This window comes from Prionailurus viverrinus, chromosome C1 (assembly GCF_022837055.1).
Source record: "Prionailurus viverrinus isolate Anna chromosome C1, UM_Priviv_1.0, whole genome shotgun sequence".
NCBI classification, from domain to species: domain Eukaryota; kingdom Metazoa; phylum Chordata; class Mammalia; order Carnivora; family Felidae; genus Prionailurus; species Prionailurus viverrinus.
Genome location: NC_062568.1, coordinates 142,977,482 through 142,993,448, shown reverse-complemented (window position 1 = coordinate 142,993,448; position 15,967 = coordinate 142,977,482).

Sequence of the window (15,967 nt, the reverse complement as noted above, 5' to 3'; positions counted from 1 at the left end):
TTCTGTATTTTTGTTTTGTTTCACAATAAAAAAATTATTGAGAAATTATTGTTGATTGAATGACATTATTTAAATTGGGCCTTAGCTTCTTTGTCTGAGCTATGAAGATGTAGCTTCATGCTCACTCTGGAATTTTTTTTTTTTTTTAATTTTTTTTCAACGTTTATTTATTTTTGGGACAGAGAGAGACAGAGCATGAACGGGGGAGGGGCAGAGAGAGAGGGAGACACAGAATCGGAAACAGGCTCCAGGCTCCAAGCCATCAGCCCAGAGCCCGACGTGGGGCTCGAACTCCGGGACCGTGAGATCGTGACCTGGCTGAAGTCGGACGCTTAACCGACTGTGCCACCCAGGCGCCCCTCTGGAATTTTATTTTACAAGCCAAATAATGCTGACCTTATGGTAGTTATTTGTCATGGTTACGGGAAATGACTGCATACATTATAGTCCTCTAAGCCAGTACTTAAATCATGTGTGGGGAGTGGAGAGAGCAGAAAGGATTGGCTTAATTCTTAACAATAATTGCCTCTACACTCCCATTTTCTCTTTGCAACTGCCTGAGAAATACACTCTGTCACCAGAAGCCCGTCAAAGAAGAGGAGAAAGCTGTAAACGTGGGATCCTTTGAGGTAGTAGCACCTCATTTCCCTCTGGCGGGAGGATGTGTACTTATAATCACTCTTCTGCTTATGATGGGGGTCATCGCACAGGCAAAATCTGCAGAGAACTGGCACGGGATTCAAAGTTGGACAATCTCTTTCGGCTCAAATAAAGGCGAGCCTCAGCGAGGAGGTATGAGTGATGCTACAGGGCAAGGTCCGATCCCACCAATGACTGAGGTAAAGACTGAGCTGTTGGTGTGGAGAACTCAGCAGTAGGACTACACCAGAGCAGGATGTGGCAAAAGCCTTCACGGACCACTCCCCCTGACTGGTAGCGATCGGGCCAGAACTCTGTGGCTGCCAGGCCAGGGAAGTGTGTGCCCATGGGTCTTAGGGTTGTGTGTAGACAAAGGTAATTGTGAAGGAGCTTGAAACCACTCACTTGGTTTGGGAACTTTTACACCCCTTAATTCTTTTTCTCCCTCTTTTATATAAATATTAATTCCTTTTATAAATATTTTAATGTCTGTGTTTTCTATTTAACTTTTGTATTTGTCGATTTTTATTGTATTTCATAGGAATATCAGTCTGTGATTGATTGGAAATTAAAGCCCCCCCCCCCCGACCTTCTAAAAGTGTGTCTGCCATAGATAGTTTGAGAAGCACTGAAATATAGACCGCATTAAAATTTTAAAATTCTGTTCATTAAAAGGCATCATAAAGGGGCGCCTGGGTGGCGCAGTCGGTTAAGCGTCCGACTTCAGCCAGGTCACGATCTCACTGTCCGTGAGTTCGAGCCCCGCGTCGGGCTCTGGGCTGATGGCTCAGAGCCTGGAGCCTGTTTCCGATTCTGTGTCTCCCTCTCTCTCTGCCCCTCCCCTGTTCATGCTCTGTCTCTCTCTGTCCCAAAAATAAATAAACGTTGAAAAAAAAAAAAGGCATCATAAAGAGTGAAAACACAAGTCACTGAATGGGAGAAAATGTTTGCAATACATAAAACACATAAAGGACTAGTATCTAAAATACATAAAGAATTCATACAAATTAATTAGAAAAATGGGCAAAAGAGTTGAAAAGTCCCTTCATGTAAGAGGAAGGCCTGATGGCCAATAAGCACATGAAAAGGGATCCGTTCATTTGGGAAATGAAAATGAAAGCCACAGTGAAAACCACATGGTCACCAGATGGGCAAAAATTTAAGTCTCCCAATTATGAATGTTGGTTGAGAGTATGGAAGCTCTCATATATTGCTCATGAAAATGTAGAATTGGTGACATCACTGTAGAAAAATCTCTGACGGTATGAATCTACCAAAGCTTAATATGCACATGACCCATGAGCCAGCAATTCCACTCCCAGACACACTACAGATATTTGACCCAAGTAAGTCAAATGGCGGGTGCAAAATTTCACAGAGCAGCATTATTTGTAATAACCCCAAATGGAAACACTCACATACATCTGTCACCCGAAGAAGGGTACATTCTGGTTTATATACACTGTGGAACACTAAACAGGAATGAAAAAGAACAATCCACAGCTTTACACAACACCATGGATGAATCTGTCAAACATACCCCGTTGTCATAGGGCTTCATCATGGTTCCCTCAACGAGGCACAGGATGCTTCAGCAGATGAACTGGTCTATAAATTCAGATCTATCCTGGTGCTGGAATATTTTCCTCTGAAAGAGAAGATTGATGGAGTCTGGGACCAGAAGAAGTTTCAGAATCTGACTTATAGTCTATGACTCTAAGAAAGTCAGAGGCTGGAACCAGAGCGGAGGCCACCAGACCCCCTTGCTGGAGTCCTTGTGCTGGGGACTCACCAGGTTGGGGGTGGCTTCCCTATCTCCATATCCCAGCTGGACAGCATTTGGCCCAGTGGTTCTTGAACCAATCCCGTATGTTGTGCTTGAATTTGTTAGCTAAGTCATCCCCTTCTTTATAGGGTGGGTGCCTGGTTCTCTCAAATTGTTCCTTCAACCCTTGCTGGTACTCCCTGCTGGTGAGCATCCCTGCAGGTGAAGCATCCCTGGACTGCCTCCTTGTGGGGCCCAGGAGTTCCTTCCATCCTTCCACTCAGTTCCCTCCCTGGGTTTTTACCGACAACTTTTGTTTATTGTACCGCTTGTTGGCATCTTTACTAGGGTCAAAGGATTAGGCAAAAATACTTTCTTCCATTCGTTGTTAATCTTCCGTTGTTAATCAACGGTCCTAAGTCCTTGAACCCAAACTTTCCTCACCTTCTCCTGCTCTAATTATATCTGTCATTTCTCTTTCTCCCCTGCAACTTCTAGCTCTCCCTTTCTGCTGGCTCCTGCTCCTGCTGTGTGGAATGGTACCCCCGCCCCCGGCCGCCACTTTCCAACCCTTTCTCTACTCATCTACTGAGACCCAGGTTTTAGGTAATGTGTACCTCTTCACTGCCCCCTGTCCTGGATTAAATACTCATCACCAAGTGTGTCTCTCTCTGTCACTGCACCAACTACGATGCCAGCAGGGACACTAAGAGTATTTGCTGGATGGATGAATGAATAAATAGCTAATTATTATTATTATTTTTTCAAACGTTTATTTATTTTTGGGACAGAGAGAGACAGAGCATGAACGGGGGAGGGGCAGAGAGAGAGGAAGACACAGAATCGGAAACAGGCTCCAGGCTCCGAGCCATCAGCCCGGAGCCTGATGCGGGGCTCGAACTCACGGACCATGAGATCGTGACCTGGCTGAAGTCGGATGCTTACCCGACTGCGCCTCCCAGGCACCCCAATAAATAGCTAATTATTGAGGAATGAAGGTGGTATTCAAAATTGGTCCATTTTGCTTGGGTGGGCACAAGTGATAAAGTATGAAACTAATCTACCTCATGAGGTTGGGAGATGTAACCGTGCTTTAACCTTTCTCTGCACAAATAATGAGGAGTTAGCTGCATTCTCTTAGAACTGAAAGCTTTTGTTGTTCTCCATGATTTCCTGGGCATGCAAGGGCCCTCCTAATCACTGCATATGTTACTGGAAAAGGCATGCAGTGCCCTCACATTCCCACTGAAGACCTCTCCTGATGGTCCCCACTATATAAAGGAAAGTTTCAAATTTTGTTTACAAACTGTATGTAGGAAAAGGGTATTATTTGCCAACCATATGAAGCAAAAGGTAAAATATTACGCAGAAAATCCCCAACTTATGATGGTTAGACTTATAATTTTTCAACTTTGCAATGGTGTGCAAATGGTTTGTATTCCGGTAGAAACTGTGCTTAGAATTTTTAATTTTGAGTTTTGATCTTTTCCCTAGGGATATGTGTACAACGGTCTCTCGTGATGCAGCCCCAGCTGCCAGGCAGCCACACGATCATGTGAGTAAACAACAAATAGACTGACAACCATTCTGTACCCACACAACCATCCCGCTTTTCACTTTCAGTACAGTGAGATTAAAGTAGAGTGAATTACATGAGATAGTCAACACTTATTATAAAATAGATGTTGTTGGTTAGCCGTAGGCCAATGTAAGTCTTCTGAGTACATTTAAGGTAGGTTAGGCTAAGCTATGATGTTTGGTTGGTTAAGTGTATTAAATGCATTTTCTTAAAAAAAAATTGTTTTTAGTGCTTATTTACCTTTAAGAGAGAGAGAGAGAGAGAGAGAGAGAGAGAGAGAGAGAGAGAGGCAGAACATGAGTGGGGAGGGGAAGAGACAGAGACACAGAATCCAAAGCAGGCTCCAGGCTCCAAGCTGTCAGCACAGAGCTTGATGCGGGACTCGAACCCACAAGCTGCGAGACCGTGACCTGAGCTAAAGTCAGACGCTCAACTTGACTGAGCACCCACACGCCCCTGAATGAATTTTCAACTTATGATATTTTCAACTTACAATGGGTTTATTGGTAACCCCATTGTACACGGAGGAAAATCTGTACTTAATTACAAGAGTGAGAATTAATTTTTAGTTGTCTCCCCTGTGTTAATTGGGATGCTGCAGACTGCTGTTGCTTGGAGCTCATGTCTGTGAGTGACTCACTGTTGAGAATAAACATCTCTCTAACTCAGGAACAGAATGAACATTAATAGTCTGCCATAAATCCTGTTGGTTCACAGTTTGAAAGCTTGTTTTTGCACAGATGTTAATACTAATGTGTGGCTTTAAAACACTCCTTCCATTATGCCAATGTTGTATTCCAACATTCCCCGTGAAGGGTTTTATCTATTGTTCTACTCACCTGCCTTTGCAAAATTCTCACCTGATGGTGAGAAACACAACCCACCCTCTAATGTCCCAGAGCACAAAGAGAGGGCAACCTCTCCTCTGAGTGAGAAAAACAGGACTACATTTGTGTGGGAGGAAATTTATATATACCCATGTTTATAAATAACAGATTTTATACTATATCTATTAATTATATCAATCAAAATGCATTAAGTATCAGTTATGTGCACACTATACCGGGGCGCTGGGGACACAACATTGAATAAAATATCATTTCCAACCTCAAGTTCTAACAATCTAGTGAGGGTTAATACTTTAGCACCAAAGAGGGATGTGACTTAGAGTTTTTAACCACTCTTTAAAAATTCCACATTTTCATTTAGATTCATCACTCACGTGAACAGTCTCTCCTTTTATGAGAAGGGAAAGCATCAACTCCAGTTTCTGTTCTTTTGCCCCAGCCAGCCATAATTCCTGAGACATTTTCCTGAGATATTTTCATCAAAAAAAGAGAAAATGTACAAACATGACACCGACAAGGGTACTGGCACCATGTCTGTGGGCAGGTCAACATGTTATCATGTGATAACACGGACCACATGTGGTATCATGGGCCCACGAGGAACAAATTGGGATTTACAACCACACTCATATTCTAAGGAGGTAGCTCTCATTAGATGAAGGCCTTGTTTTTCAGCTGAGCCCTTTCAAGGGTGCTGAAGTTGGAAGCTGGCAGTGGAGAAAGTTTGTGTCACGGAGTGAGAAGAATCAGGAGTTCTCAGTGTCAATCCTTGGGGGAGGAAAAGAGGAAGAAAGAGAAGCAAAGGGGGGAGGTGTCAGAGTGTGGAGGAGAGACAGAATGAGGCAAATGCTCTGTGCATAAAATGGTCAAAGAACCACCCTCAGTGGTGGGACAGCCCACAGGATGATGTCCGGGAGTCAATTTGAAGGAGTTTGCATGGCTGTAGTGAAGCATCTGTTGACCTCTGTGGTCTTCCCCCTTCCTCAGTAAAGCCTGCTACTCACATACAGGACGTGCACGGATGGGCACTGGGCTGTGTGGTGGGCAGAACCATGGCCCTCAAAATTGTTCTAAATGCTGGCACCTGTGATTACGTTAGATGACGGGGATGTGATTAAGGATCTTGAGGTGGGGTGATTATTCTGGATTATCTGGTGGCCCAGTGTAATCACAAAGATCCTTAAAAGTGGAAGAGGGAGGCAGAAGAGGAGAGGTAGGAGATGTGAGTACAGAAGAAAGGCCTAGAGAGATGTGACATTGTTGGCTTTTAGGAGTGAGAAAAGGGCCAACGCCGGGGGTTAGAAAAGGCCAGGAGACAGCTTCTCTGTTAGAGCCTCAGAAAGGAAAGTAGCCCTCACCAACGCCTACATTTTAGCCCTGAGAGACTCATGTCGGACTTTAGACTTCAAACTGTAAGATAATAAATGTACATTTTTAAGGCACTAAGTTTATGGCAACTTGTTACAGCAGCAACAGAAAACTAATACAGGGTGTAAGTCAGGGAGAGGAATTGAGTACAAAGACAGAACAATGTAAGTGAGATTTAGGGACAGTCGTGAGACCAGAGGGTTGCCGTGGCAGGCGTAATAGAATTTAAAGTCAGAAGGATGAGTCTGACTCGGGCTGTGGGAGCCTTACATGAAAAATTAATGAGTTTAGACATGATCTTTGGGTTATTGGAAAGCTTCTGATCAGTTTCAGTAAGGAGGGGCAATGAGCAGAATTTTGGAAGCGGACGCCATGAAAGCACACTAAGGGACCTCCTGCAGTGCCTTCTGTAAAGATGCCCAGGGCCTGCCTTGGGGGCTCGGCTGTGTTGGGGCAAATGAACGCCCTGGGACTGCCATCCCCACTTCTCTAGGGCACTTTGCCTTGTTCCCTGCTTTCTATTTTTGGCTTCTACTTCAGATTTCATTTGAACAAGGGATTTGTATCTGAAATAAAATTTTCAGGTTATGGAATGAGCACATCTTGCTACAGAGAGGTTAAGTGTCTTGTTCCAGGTCACCCAACTGGAAGGTAGGGAGGCAGGCACTTTTCCCTAGGAATCGTGACTCCCAGTTCTGAACTCTTCTGGTGGCGGGTCACAGGGACGGGAAGGAGAAGTAGATGAGGCTATCTGCTAGGTGACTTTCACCATGGACTACGGAAGCTTTGAGCATGAAAAGAAGGGTCTGGATGGGTGATGGGGATTAAGGAGGGCACTTGTGATGAACACTGAGTGTTGGTTTTAAGGGATGAACCACTGAATTCTACTTCTGAAACCAGTATGCACTGTATATTAACTAAATTTTTTAAAAAGACCAAAAACAAAGAAGAAGAAGGGTATGGATATGAAATGCAACTCTCAAGGATCAATGTGTCTTAGGGACTCAGTGGACCCAGAAACAGCAGTGTTTCACCCTCAGATCAGCAGCTGCCAGTGAGAAACAGTACACTGACCCCTTGCCAAGTACACAGACGGAAGATGTGGACGTTGTGAAGCTCTTGCAGGAAGCAGAGTCACATCGGCAGACCCCAAGGTGGGCACACTAATGACGCAGACAGTCCTTTCGCAAGGAGGGTCCAGTGTTGGGTTAACAAAGCGAGAAAATGAATGGGGCGCCAGAGCAGGAAGCAGAAACCCACACTTGGGCTTCGGCTGCGATCCCGCAGGAATTACAGCTCAGTCTATTAACCTCCGCATGACCCCGCTTCCAGCCAACTTGTAAAATCATAAACCAAACAGCTCTGTGAGGGCTCGGAATGAACGTTTAGGGCCTTGTGGCTGTCTAAGCACGCCTTTCAATTGTCAGGGTATTATTACTTTAACAGGAACGTTGTAATTACTTTTGCATTATTACAATACACAAAGTGATTTAAGCAGTAAAAAGGCTTTGATGAATTAGTAGTTCTTTTAATTCCTACAGTTTTGTGGCTCATGTTCAAAGACACCTTTTACAAGTTTCAGGTCCATGGAAAAACCACCATAGCTTTTACCCAGATTTTCTTTTTTTTTTCTGATTCAGAATCTGTATATCTTACTACTTCCGGGACATTCCACCCAAAATCTCACCCTCATCTCCAACTCAACGTGTTCAAAACTGAAACCCATCACCTTGCGCTCCCAGCTTGCTTCTCCTCCTATGTTTCTATGTGGGTGGATGGCCCTGCCACTCATCTGGCCATCCAAGCCCTGCATTCCACGAGTTATCTTTATTCTTCTCTGTCAGCCACCACCACTATTTACATCCATATATCACTATCAATCACCACCATAACAATAATAATAGTGGCGGCCACCTGGGTGGCTCAGTCGGTTAAGCGTCAGACTTTGGCTGAGGTCATAATCTCACAGTTGTGGGTTCGAGCCCCACGTCGAGCTCTGTGCTGACAGCTCAGAGCCTGGAGCCTGCTTCCAATTTTGTGTGTCCCTCTCTCTCTGCTCCTCCCCTGCTCGCACTCTGCCTCTCTCTCAAAAATAAATAAACATTAAAAAAAATTTTTTTTTAAAGAGTGGTGGCCATTTCTGAGCCCCTTAGATACATTATCGCTAATCCTTAACAATTCGGTAAATTTTATATTATTATCCTTATTTAATAGTCAAGGCCTTAAGATTCAGAGACATTCTTTCAGCAAAGTCCACCTGCTTGTTGGTGGCAGCCAGGGCCAGGATTTGAACTCACATTTGTCTGACTCTAAAATATGCATTTTCGATTAACCAGAGCACATCCAGTAGATTACCAATAGTTCTGTCCAAATTCCCCATTAAATATTACTGAAATCCACCCACTTGTCTCCATCCGCAGGGCTGTCCACTGTGTTAGTTTATGTGTTTGTTAGTTCTCCCCAGGACTGATGGCAGAGCCTCCTTACTGGTCTCTCACCTCCAGTCTTATATACTCAACTCTCTAGTCATGTGTTGGTAACCCGACTGGTCATAAACACGTTCCTGCATGCTCACCCTGGACCTACTAAATCCGAATCCCCAAGCCTGCATACAGTCTTAGTAACAAGCATCCCCCCATCGGTTCTTAGGATCAGTCAGGATAGCCAAAGAGACCTCTAAGAGGGAAACCCCCTGCTTAAAACCTAAAGGGGCTCTTGGTCCCCAAAGGATAAACTGAAAACTCCTTACCCTGACATATAAGGGCCTTTCACGATTTAGCTCCTACTTATCCTATCTGTCAAAGTCACTTGGTTAATTGATGCACGGTATGGGAGACAGAATTACGGAGCCCTAAGTTGTGCCTGCCCTAATCTCCAGAACTCGTGAATATGTTGCCTTAAGTGGCACAGAGAACTTTGCAAATGTGATTGAAGTTATGGACCGTGAGATGAGAAGCAGGTGGGCCCAACCTAATCTAATGAGTCATTAAAACCAGAGAACCTTTTCCGGCTGTGGTCAGAGAGGGCCATGATGATGAGAAAAGGGTCAGACAGATGACATAAGAAGGACTTGAACTGTCCTTGCTGGCTTTGCAGATGGAGTAAGGGGCCATGAGTTAAGGAAGGTGGCAGTGGCTAGAAGCTGCAAAAGGCCAAGAAACAGATTGTCCCCTAGAGCTTCCAGAAAGGAATGCAACACCTTGATTTTAGCTCACGTTGGACTTCTGACCTCCAGAACGACCCAATAATAAATAGGTGTTGTTTTATGCTGCTAAGTTTATGGTGATTTTTAAAAGCAGGAATAGAAACAAATGCACATGGGTTTCCAAAGGTGACCTGCTCATCTACACTTCTTTTTTTAAGTTTATTTTTTTATCTAGAGAGAGAGAGAGAGAGTGTGTGAGCACACGCGCATAAGTGGGGGAGGGGCAGGGAGCGAGGGAGAGAGAGAGAATCCCAACAGCCTCCACACCATCAGAGCAGAATTTGACTCGAGGCCGAACCCACAACCATGAGATCGTGACCTGAGCCAAAGTCAATGCTCAACTGACTGAGCCACCCAGGTGCCCCTCGTCTATACTTCTTGAACCTCTCATTCCTCTGCTTGGAGTGCCCTGTCGGGTCCACTTGGAAAACTCCTCTTCACCCTTCAAAACTGAGCTCAAACTGGCCAATGCAGACTGGCATTTATGAATAGCTCCTTCAACTCTATAGCACCGAATATTATCAGCAGTAGTAACATCACCTTGCTTTTTATTTATTTTTTGTTTACTAATCTACATTCCCCATTCTCCTTAGGGCTGAGATCTGTCTTGCTAATTTTGTACTCCTAGCCTGGCATAGTGCCTGGTATTTAGTCAAAATTAGCTCAAAAAAATATTTTCTGGGTAGTAACTATGGAGATACTGAAGAAATTGTATTATATAAGCACCTCATGTAAGCCAGTTGCTGTTGGATTCTGTGAATCCTTAATAGAACTTCAGGGATTTAAATGTTAAAAGTCAGAATGATTCCAAAAGTGAGTCTCTTTAAGACTGGTAGTTTTTGCTTACCACTTATATTACTTTCTCTAGAAACCATTTTTAAAAAATTTCCTTATATGGAAAACATCTATTTCTAATATTTTACTCTGGACAGAAAAGACCCAAAAGAAAAAAAATTACCTTGATCAAATGCAAATTCTGCATCCCAATGTTGTTATTAAGATTAAGCGTGCACATCTTCTCAGGAACTTGATTCTCACTGGTCCTCTTGCTCTGTAGCCGTGTGAAGAATTTAAGAGCCTTGCCATAGTTCCTCCATAATGTGAGAAAGCCTTTGGTAGCTAAGAGAGCACCATGCGGATTCTAGGGAAGAAACTATCTGCCCCCAGAAGTAATCCTATGGTTTTGTCCTGCCATCCCTGACATGACCCCACTTTGTGTCAAAAGGAACCACGGGGGGCATGACTGAGTGGCTTAGTCAGTTGAACTTCCGACTTCTGCTCACGTCATGATCTCACGGTTCGTGAGTTCGAGCCCCCTCATCAGGCTCTGTGCTGACAGTTCAGAGCCTGCCTGGGGTTCTCTCTCTCTCCCTCTCTCTCTGCCCCTCCCCAACTTGTATGTGCTTAGGAGCCCCCCCCCCTTCTCAAAATAAATACATAAACTTAAAAAAAAAAAAAAAACCCAGGGCCTCATCCCACACTTGCCTCAGGGCACAGGAGAGGACCAGGACAGGAACTTACTCTCCTAAGGTACCTGGAGAACTGTTATAATTTGTTTCCAGGAGTTGCTTTGTTCTCAGCCCTGTCTGCAAATTAGAACCACCTGGAGTGCTATTAGCAAATTCTTGTGGAATTCTTATCAGTTGGTATGTGGTAGGACCTGGGAACCGGTGTTTTTCAAAGATCCCCTGAAAGATTCTGATGTGCAACCAGGCAAGATTCCCCGCAGACTATAGTTTTCAAATTTCAGTTGGAATAAGAATGACAGGTGGTGTGTGCTGGGCATGCGGCATGGGCTCCCGGGGCCCCATCTGGGACCGTCCTGCTCCCAGAGTCCCCGCCAGCAGGTCTCAGGTGGAGTCTGGGAATCTGTTAGTTTAACCTGCAGCTCCAGCAAGTCTGAGGCAGCCCTGCAGGCCCCTGCCACCCACTCTGGGGGTGCAGACATTGTCAGTACCGCCATCTGGAAGCGTTCGGCCCCACCCATTGCCCAGCTGCTAAAGTCAGGACACTGTCCTAAGAAGCAGAAACCCTGGCAAGGGACTCTTGGCGAGGGCCCCTGAAACAAAGGCTGCAGCTGTTTGCAAGCACCAGTTTGTCTATAATATGCTGACAGCGTGAAAGGGTGAGGAGAAAGCAGGACTGTATGCTGATGGCCATATACAGAACACAACCCTCCTTTCCCACCATGAGATAAAAGGGAATCAGGTCCTTAGGAATTCCACCTTTCCCAGTCAAGCATCCTGCTATGACATATTAACATCTTAAATTTCTTTTTTTTTCTTTTAATTTTTTTTAACGTTTATTCATTTTTGAGAGACAGAGCGCAAGTTGAGGAGGGGCAGAGAGAGAGGGAGACATAGAGTCCGAAGCAGGCTCCAGGCTCTGAGCGGTCAGCACAGAGCCTGACATGGGGCTCGAACCCACAAACCATGAGATCATGACCTGAGCTGAAGTTGGAGGCTCAACCGACACCACCCAGGTGCCCACATCTTAAATTTCAATGGTAAATTTGAAAGAAGAGTTACATGAGAATTCACAAGTGAACTCCCACCACAGGCTGAAAACAACCGATTGTTTAAGATTCACTCAGCTTCAGTTCATCCAGTTTTTATTTACTCAGCTTAAATTTTGTGACAAAAATGTTTTGACTGGGGGGGGGCGGGGGGGCGCCTGGCTGGCTCAGTCAGTGGAGCATGTGACTCTTGATCTCGGGGGTTGTGGGTTTGAGTTCCACATTGGATGTAGAGATTACTTAAAAATAAAATCTTAAAAAAATGTTTTGCCTTGACTGACATAATATACGGGAAATTTATGAGTCTGTCACAGTCAGGTCAGCACTGCTCAGTTACCTGTGGTTTCATTTCAGGATATTTACATCAGCAATCCTACTCATGAAGGACAAGCAAATATTTCCTTACATCAAGCGGGAGAGAGAACTCGGACTTCCCCACCCCTCACATTCACTTTCCCAAGGCTCTTGGATGAAAGATGGTCTAGAATGAGTCAGGCTGTTGCCTTATCTGCTGAGACCAGTGGGCTTCCAAAACCCCCCATGGATGGATCCAGATGGAGACTTGAGGCCATGGTATAAGTGTGGGTTATCTAGGTCAACTGAGAACTCTGGTGATGGTGAGCAGTAAGCAGGTGAGCCAGGGGTCCTCTATGATGAAGCCAAGTGGTGCCTGAGTTTGTTAAGATCCAAAGGTTTGCATTAAACTGTTCCCTGAACCTCCTACAGAAAGTCTCAGGATTCTTGGCACAGAGGTGGCCTTGGCTGCTGGTGGAGAACATAGACTTCGAGATCGGTTGACCCAGCCTGCCAGCTATGGCTTTTTCCAGGCCTCCAGCCCTGACCTGACCCGCCTTGAGGGGTTCTAACCTAATCTTTGCGGTCACTGTACCTACAGCTACATTACCTCACACGCTTCCTAAACAGGGGCTGACATATCCAAAAGTAAGTGCTGGTTTGTCTGGAATGAATAACATTTCTAGGAAATCTGAGCATGTGAAGAAGCGACTACATGTTCATTTGAATCCATTTCCCCAGTGTTGGTCGCTTACTGACAGCCAGCCCTGACAGAAGAAAGACCAATTTCCGCTTTCCTTTTAGAAACTTACGGGCTGCAAGTTGTCTGCAATTTGTGGAAACAATGTAAGAACTATAGGGAGTCCCAGGACTTGCCTGTCTGCACACGCTTGGGTGGGTGGGGGGGGGCTCACCTCCAGTCCAAACTTTACCATGTTTCACACAGCATATGATAAATTTCACTTAATTCTTGAGGTTGGTTCGGATCTTATATAAAGGAGGGGCAACCACTTTCAGATGGCCATGTGATGTTACCTGCATTGCTATACTGTGTTATAATCACTAACATGCCTTCCTTTGGTTGGGAAAGGATGAGTTTCATTCTTTGTTCTAAATGTGTTATTCTCCACAATCCCATCCTAGAGGGGAAAACTGTCTGGCTGAATTCTCAGTGTGACCCGAGCTCTAAATGACAAGCTATACATTATTTGGGTCTATCCACATTTAATTGTACTTCCACAGTTTCATGACCTGCACTGGAAGGCTTTTATGAGCCACTAATAACGTAGAAATCGGAATCTGACTAAAACGTATTATTGGCAGTAGTCACATATTTGTAAACAATTCTAACAAAATGGAGGTACTTTAAATTTTTTTTTTTTTTTTTTTAGTGTTTATTTTTGAGATAGAGAGAGGGACAGAGCATGAGTTGGGGAGGGCAGAGAGAGAGAGGAAGACACAGAATCCAAAGCAAGCTCCAGGCTCCAAGCTGTCTGCACAGAGCCGGACATGGGGCTCAAACCATGAGGTCATGACCTGAGCCAAAGATGGACGCTTAACCAACTGAGCCACCCAGGCGCCCCTGAAATGGAGGTACTTTAAAAGGCTCTGTGACTTTGTGAAGCTCTGGCTGACTCCCTGCCTCAAACCTTTTGTGGTACGTTGACTTGTATTTTCCTGCCTGATGAGGGATATTGCTCAGAGTGTTGACATAAAGCTTCTTTTGCCAGTCATAGGGGGGCATGTGTGCACACACGCAGGATGGAGGACTGAGAATATTTTAGTGGTACCCCAAAAAAGGCATCTGTTTTCAAAAAATGTTCACATTTAGCACAAGAGTATTCTGATTCCACTAAATTACGACATTAATGTACACATACATCCATGGGCCCTAGAGGAGATCTACATTTAAATTGGGAGCTCTCTCCTCAGTTCTGCAAAAGGTCGAAAGCACCATGTGAGTGGGTTACCATAAACTTTACACCCAACACGGGGCTTAAACTCACAACCCCAAGATCAAGAGTCACATGTTCTACTGACTGAGCCAGCCAGGCACCCCTCTATCCCATTTTTTTAAATGCTGCTCACATTGTATGTTGAGGACCGCCATATCGATTACCTGACCCATGAATGCATGTGATCTGCAGTTGGAAAAATGTGACAGTAGAAACATAAGAGTGTCCTCAGCTGAAGACTCTAACAGTAAGCCACAAAGACTGCTTGGGAGGTTTGGGAGTTGTAGTCCAGAACATTTTTCCCAGAACCTTCTCCTCAATGGTGGCCTGCAGCTTGTGCTCTGGGCAGCTGGGCTGGCAGCACCCTGGGAAGGCAGCACCCTGAGCTCACAAAATGGGGAGTGGGGTAGGAGAAGGTTTGCATTCTTTTTTCCTTCAGCGGGGCCTGTTCAGGAAAAAGCCACCAATTCCAGCTCTTAGTGGAGGCTAAGAGCTCTGTCATCCCTGGAGGAAACCTCCCATCCTTTGAGATGAAACTCAAGTGTCACTTTCATGCGGCTTTTCTTTAACTCTGACCCTTGAGAATCCTCTTTTCCTCTTCTCAACACCTACCACCGTTAACCCACCCCTCGTTTTGTGTATATAACAGTGGCTAAACTGTGGATCAGTTATGCTTTGGTCTTATGTCCCTTATTGACTGTAAGTAGCTTGGGGGCTGTCACGATGTCCTACTCATGTTTGTGTCCCTGATCTAGCACAGTGTCCCGCACATAGTAGGTGTTCAATTGACATTTAGTACATACGCAAGGAAGCCAGAGAAATGCTTTGTCTTGTACCTGGAAGTTGAAATTGATTTATCTTTGAGAAAGCGTTGCTAAAATTCTGAAGTCTCACTTATCCCGAATTGGGATCTCTTACCTTCTGCTTGTTCATCCATCCCTCCATCAGTCCCTCCATCCATCCAGTGCTTGAGTCTACTGTGTTCCCATGCTAATCACTGGTTAGTAAGATGCGCAAGGGAACCCCTGTCTCTAGTGTGTGTCTATTGCCTAGAAGCCCAGAGTCTAAAGGGGCAGAAGACAAGGCAGAGAGTAATGACAACATACTATGAGAAGTGCTGTGAGGAGGGGTGGCAAACTCAGCTTTCTGACTCATCCAAACCCAGTGCTCTCTCACCATAGATTTTGTCTGCTGCTGTCCAGCTTCTTAAACTCTGCCCCACCAGCAAAACTTTTAAGCTTTATATCCTAGAGGTTATATTATTTAAAAAACATTGCTGTGTAAAAATGTGAAATGTTCTACTACTGAATATGTTTTTTCCCAAGTGTTTACATATATCTAAAGCAAAGGTGATCAAATGGGAATTACAACACAATGTGAAAAGCAAACTATTTAGGTTGAATAACCTCACTCTACCGTTGAAACTTTTCAAAGGCTTCCCTTTGCCCTAAGAATAAAACCTGCAATGAGGTCTTGCCAGGACTAAAAGTTTCCACATGATCTGGCCCTATCTGCTTATCCTTCCCCACCGTCCTCTTTTCTCGGCTATGCTCCAACCAGGGTGGTCCCTCTGCTTGGTTCTCTTCCTTCATCCCATAGCGTGTGGGAGGTGGTGGGGTGCAGCCTACAAACTCATAGAAAAGTCTTCCTGACCAGTTTATATAAAGGCATCTGCCCACCATTATTTTCTATCTTAGGAGCCTGATCTGACCACAACGTGCAATTATTTCATTTCATCACTTGTCTCTCTTGTTCTCTGAGCTCCACAAACTGTTCTGTTCACTAAGTTACCCGAGAAA